The following is a 7,175-nucleotide window of genomic DNA, read 5'->3' on the forward strand; positions in this document are numbered from 1 at the left end:
CGTTTGTTTGTCTTCATTAAAAGAGTCGTCATCTTTGGTTCCAGTGCAGCAGCAGTCATTCATTTTGTCTTAGCTTTTTGGCGCCATCCGCAGGTGTAGGCACTCTCTCTCTCGCTCTCTGCTTTCTCTAGCGTCGATTCGAATGCATTAGAAGAATGCATTATCCACCACGGGTGTTGAACTTGTTCCCTCAGCCCACTACTAATATGCCCAGTGTAAGCATGTTTACAAATCAATCAGTAGCTCTTTTGTTATCAACGTCATCACGTCTACGTTCACGCAACGGACCTGTACGCTAGCAGCCAAGATGGCGGCGTAGTGTTCGGTTTACTGCAGAACTCGCTCTGTCTTGAAAACCTTTTAAAAGCAACAAAACGAACTTTCAGGATAAAAAATTGAAGCCACATATGATGGCAAAAAATCTGGGCTCAGATAAGAGAAAAATTACGACTCCCAGTTCTTCTCCATCCAAACGTTTTGGCAAGAGACAAAACATGGAAACCGACGCCGCAGAAAACATAATTGCTGCGCTCAAGATGGCTATCAAAGAGCAAGGAGCTAGCGTTGGGAAAAGTATCAGTGACCTGCAGGTTACTGTTAACTTTATTTCTGAAGATCTCAAGGAGCTGAAAGGAAAGTTGACGCACACCGAAGCGAGAGTGAGTAAAGCAGAGGAAAAAATCCAAAATTTGGAAAGCAAGGTGCTGGAGCTGTCACGATACAAACGAGGATGGAATCTGCGACTTCACGGGCTAACTGAGGAAGACGGAGAAGACGTTCGCAGAAAGGTCACAGAAATCTGCCAAAACATGGCTCCTGACCACCGAGAGAAATTCCCGGAGGTACTCGACTCGGTGCACAGGCTTGGGCAAAGACGTGAGTCTTCAGCGGCACCACTGCCCCGTGTAGTAATCATTCAATTCACTATGAGGCATTTTCGAGACATTATGTGGAAGACGGCGAAACGATCCGACTATTTGACGACCAGGAAGCTGCGCTTTAAGGAAGACCTTTCTCCCGAGGACCGAGAGAGGCGCAACCTATTGTGGCCGCAGGTTGAGAAAGCACGAAAGGAGGGGAAGATTGCATACTTCGTGGGAGCTCGTGCGTTTGTGAACAGAAAGGAGATTCACTGAAGTGCCTTTCATCATGTAAGCTCATATGACTCAGGAGTTATTTTTCCTTATTCGTTTTCTAAATATACAATATGCTGTTGTTGCTAAAAACACTTATTATGTAATGACAGAGTAGTTCTGTTCTCTCTGTAATTTACACACTTTTTCTCAGGGTGAAAAGTTAGTTACACTCAAAATTTCATCTTTATCTTTTGTTTCTTTTAATGCTCGAGGATTAAGGGACAATACCAAAAGGAAAGCACTGCTATTATATGCTAAAAGCCTGAATACTGATTTTTGTTTGATACAAGAATCTCATTCTGAACCTAATGACATTAGATTCTGCAAATCCCAATGGGGAGAGGACTTGTGGATGTCTCATGGCACAAACCGCTCAGCAGGAACTCTGACTTTGAAACACAAGTTTAAAGGGAAAGTTATCTCTTCACATGGTTATAACAACAAACAGGAGAATATTACCTTAATGCATTCATTCAGTAAATGCAAAAATTGATTCTATAATAAGTAAATTTGCAGATCTAAAGATCATATTCGGAGGAGACTGGAATCATTCAATTAATGATATGTTAGATAGATGGCCAAATAAAAGTAATACAAATAATAGTTATTTGTTAGATTTTATAAATGAAAGAGATCTGATTGATATTTGGAGGTATAAGAATCCTACAGTTAAAGAATTTACATGGAAGAACAGGTCAGGGTCATTACAGTCTCTTATTGACTATTGGTTGATTTCTGATCCATTATCTGAACATGCCTCTTCAGTTAAAATGTTACCAACACCCTTGACGGATCATAAAACTATCTTTTTGGAGCTGTATATGTCTACTAGTCATCAAACTAAAAGAGTCAACTCATATTGGAAATTAAATAATTCTCTTTTATTGAATGAATCTTTGGTAAAGGAGATTAAAATAAAAATAAATGAATGCTGGGATAGGGCATGTGCTGAAAATATGTATGGCAAAAATTGGGAGTTCATGAAATTTGAATTAAGGTCCCTTATAATGAAAAGAGGAGCTGAAATAGTTAAAAACAGAAAAAAAGAAGAATCAGAAATGATCTCTGAAATTATTGCTTTATCCTCACAGCCACTTGAAAATTTATCAGAGGATAACAAGAACAGACTTCAAATTCTACAATTAAAATTAGATAATCTATATATTCACAAGGCAAAAGGAGCCTTTGTGCGCTCTAGGAGGAGATGGCTTGAGGAAGGAGAGCAAAACTCCAGCTATTTCTTCAAATTAGAGAAACAACATAATACTTTGCAGCATGACCAAACTCTGTTCAGATGGTGTCATCACACAAGACCCTAAAAAGATTTCTGAGACGTGAACTATTTTATAAAGAATTATATAAGTCTAAACTGTCAACAAATTACATGTAAAGTTTCTTCAACTCTTTAGGTAATATTGAGAGCATCAGCAATGCTAATAAAGATTTGTGTGATGCCCCCATCACAACATTGGATGTTGAGGATGCTATTAAAAAAATGAAACTCAATAAGAGTCCTTGGAATGACGGATTAACCTCAGAATTATATAAATGTTTCTCCAAGGACTTATCACGCTTTTTACATAAAGTATATATAGAAAGCATTACTAATGAAAAGCTTCCTCCTTCATTGTCTCAGGGGTTGATCACTTTGATTCCCAAACCGCAAAAAGACTATTTGTTGTTAGATAATTGGAGACCTATTTCACTCTTGAACAATGACTACAAGATAATTGCTATGTGTTTGGCTAAAAAATTGAAAAGTACACTTAATGACATTATTGATGAAACACAGTCTGGTTTCATGACTGGTAGACATATAACAAACAACATAAGACTGGTGATTGATATCTTGGATCATTCAGAATTAATTACAGATAACAGCTTCATTCTTTTTTTAGATTTTTATAAAGCTTTTGATTCCATTGAACACAAATTCATATTTAAAGCACTTGACATTTTTGGTTTTGGGAATATGTTTAAAAAATCTGTCAAAACGTTATATGCAGGTGCAAATAGTTCAATCAAACTCCCATATGGCACTACTAAAAGATTTAACTTAAATCGTGGAATCCGTCAAGGTTGTCCGATCTCGGGCATATCTCTTCCTTCTTCCTATGCAATTACTCTCCATTCATTTCAAAAACAGTGATGTATTGGGTCTCTCTATTGTTGGCAGAACACGGTCTATCACTCAACTTGCAGATGATACAACACTTTTTTTAAAGAATAAATTTCAAGTTAATAAAGCAATCAAAGTCATTAACTCTTTCTCAACGGCCTCCGGCCTTAAACTGAACATTTCAAAATGTGAACTTCTTCCTGTTAATAGTTGCACAGATACTATTATTTCTGGGATCCCTGTGAAGCATAAGGTTAAATATCTTGGTATTATAATTGAAAAAGACCAAAGCTCCAGACTATCTGAAAATTTTAATCCACTTATAGCTTCAGTCCAACAGAGGTTTAACCTTTGGCTTCAAAGAGATTTGTCTGTTACTGGAAGATCCTTGGTAGCTAAAGTTGAAGGCCTCTCCAGACTTATATATGCAGCTATGGCACTTGATGTCTCAAAAGACATATGCACTAAAATTGACAGAATATTATTTGAATTTATCTGGAAAAAAAGAATACATTATATTAAGAAGAATGTCATGATAAATAAGTTATGTTCTGGTGGGATTTATTCTTTAGACTTCACCTCCTTAAACTCTTCTTTTAAAGTCAGATGGATTAAACTTTTCTTAAAAAATCCCAACTCAATCTGGAATTTTATTACTGCCCATATATTTAATTCACTTGGAGGAATGCATTTTCTCTTAAGGTGCAATTACAATATTTATAAATTACTGATAAAACTGTCCAACTTTCATAGTCAACTTTTGTTATCCTGGTCAATGATGTACTCACACAATTTTTCTCCCCATAAATATTTCATTTGGAACAATCAAGATATTAGGTTTAAGAACAAATCTTTATATATTAAGAGATGGGTTGATAATAAAATTTTACTTGTTAGTCAATTACTGAATGACAATGGTCAGCTTTTCACTTATGAAGAACTTCTTTCTGTATATGGTTTCCCTGTTACACCAAGAGAATATTCTATTGTATTTGATGCAATACCAGATGGAGTTAGAAGGTTATTGTTGTCATCTCCTACAGGTAAAAGTTGTACTATTCCAGGTTTAACTCCTGAAGACATATATATTGGTAACTTGTGTCCTTTATTAAGTGATAAAGCCACTAATCAATGCGTTAGAAATATTATTCAGAGAGACATTGTTTCTAAACCTGCAGCCATTTTCTACTGGAATAATATTTATAATGACATAGATTGGAGGAACACTTGGATTTTATCACGAAAATATTGTATTACAAATAAGGTACGAGAAGTTACATTTAAACTGCTTCACAGATGTTATCCAGTCAAGTCCTTTCTTGTAAAATACAAGATTAATATTGACACACTCTGTTCCTTTTGTGGCAATGTGGATGAAACCATATGTCATTTATTTTGGGATTGTACCTACTCTCATGTTTTTTGGATTGATCTAAATAATCTCATAAATAACAAAATTGACTCTTCTTGTAAACTGGACATCCAACATGTTTTATTTGGTCTGTCACAAAATGAGGAAATATGTTCAGAAAAAATGTATATTATCAACCTTCTATTAATATTTGCTAAATTTCATATTCATTGTACCAAATTTGCACACCAGCGTCCAAACATTAGTGTATTCAAAGAACTTCTTTCATCCTATTTAGAATCTTTAAAAGAATGTATGAATCCTAAAGCCAGCAAAACCAGAAGACTGTGAAGAATATAATTTAACTTAAATCCTGTATCTCGAGCTTTTTTATTTTGTCTTTTCTTTTCTTTTTTTATGGATATGTAAATTTTAATTTTGAAATAATTTATATTTTTGTAACTACTTTTTGTCCTATTGTGATGTAATATTTTCTTGTTTATATGTTTTGTTCAATAAAAAAAAAAACCTGTACGCTAGCTCCTAGCTAACCACTGTCGACTGATTTTAACTTTACAGTGAAAATGGACGGTAGTACTGTAAACATCAGCGACCTTCGGGGGTTTTGCAAATTGGATTTCACGGGAAAGACTGAGTTACTTTCTAAAGCCAGCGTTGAAAGACCTTCACGCTAAAAAGGGAGGGATCGTGAGGGGATTCCAACAAGCGTGGTATGAACGTTAAGAAATGGCTATGTGGCTGTGCAGTGACTAGCCGCCTCTTTTGCTACTCCTGTATGTTGTTTTCAACGGGTGATTATAGTGTGTGGACTCGGGCAGGCTACGGGGACCTGAATAACCTGACAAACGCGCTCAGTAAACACGAGAAGACCGCAGTACACATCAGAAGCCAAGTAGCATTTGGCACCAACCATATCGATGTAGCAAACGAGATTATCAATCGATCTTCACAATCGAAAGGATAGGGATAATACAGATATTCTAAACAAATTGATTGATGCCACCTGCTATTTAGCTAAGCAAGAAATATACTTAGCACAAAAAGGGTATTTGTGTTTGGTAGATTATTTCTTTGTTGTAACAATGCTTCTTGGCAATAAATCTTATACCGTTGGAAAGCCTGTTTATTTCACTTTTAAATGATGCCACATTTGTAAGAAACATGCATTTGTGGGATGAGCAGCAGAGCTGAGTATGTGGGTTGCGCCCATAAACTATTTGCCAAATCTTCTCTGCCAATGCCAAACAGCTTATTTTACTGTCGCTACTGGCTCTTGTTTTGAGCTTCTGGTACCCCAGGTGCTGACAATCAGGTGCCTGACATAAGATTTATTGCCAAGAAGCATTGTTACAACAAAGAAATAATCTACCAAACACAAATTTCCTTACTTTTTGTGCTAAGTTTAGCACAACTATGTGGAACTCATTCATCTCATTGCAAAGTATGATGCGAATTTAGCCACCCATTTAAGCTTGCCTACTGTTTTCTCTGGCCTTTCCAATAAGATCCAAAACGATCTGACTGAGGCAATCGGAGACGTTATCATCAACAACATTGAAAACGAGATTTCTAAAGCCCCTTTTGTTGCTGTAGAGTTGATGAATCAACAGACTTAACAAATAAAGCACAGGTATCAGTCATTCTGCGCTATGTGCCGAATCAAGAGGTGAAAGAAGCATTTTTAGGGTTTGATGACGTGAGCAGCGATAGGACTGCCGAGGCTATCGCTGATTATGTTTTGAGCACTTCGGAGAAATTTAACTGCTTTGACAAATTAGTTGCACAAATATACAACGGAGGCGGCGTTATGGCATCTAGTTCAAATGGAGTTCAGGCCAAGATCAGACGAAAAATACCAGAGGCTATTTTCACGTATTGTTACGCTCATAAATTAAATCTCGTACTATAACAGGTCTATTTCAGAATGCCAGGTCTTCTTCAAAACAGTGGAAGGGCTTTCATCATTCGTCAACAAATCGACAAAGCACACGAAACTCCTGGATGAGATCGTTTCAGACTTCTTTTAGATAATTAGCCACCGCTAGTTGGATTTGCGGACTATGTTTCAGTCGATGATCAATAATCCTACTGACTGGGATAATGAAACCCTAATGATGGCTACAGGCTATGAAGCCTGGCTGGCAAAGGCCTGGACGTGCTTTCTCCTTGACACTTATGAAGACATTTTCAATGTCACTGGTGCGCTGTTTAATGTGCTGCATGTAGCGAACCCCAGCCAGACAATGGTGAAGCTTACTGATGTTTCACAAAGCCGTTTTTATTCACATTTCCTTTCTTCACACCATCCTTAATGTGAATCCTTTCGTCATAAAACATCGTAGAAGCTAGGACACATAAATAAAATAAAAATTAGCTCTTACCCACAAAACAAAATAAACATTATCCGTGAGCCATATTATCCGTACATAGGAAGGGCTAGCAAGTTAGCATTACTACTGTGATGATACAGCTAACCATTCAAACAATATAGGAGGCTAACGCAAGCATGACAATTGACGATAGCAAAAATATTTTAAACACTTCCCCA

Source organism: Lampris incognitus, chromosome 4, assembly GCF_029633865.1.
Source record: "Lampris incognitus isolate fLamInc1 chromosome 4, fLamInc1.hap2, whole genome shotgun sequence".
Classification (NCBI taxonomy): domain Eukaryota; kingdom Metazoa; phylum Chordata; class Actinopteri; order Lampriformes; family Lampridae; genus Lampris; species Lampris incognitus.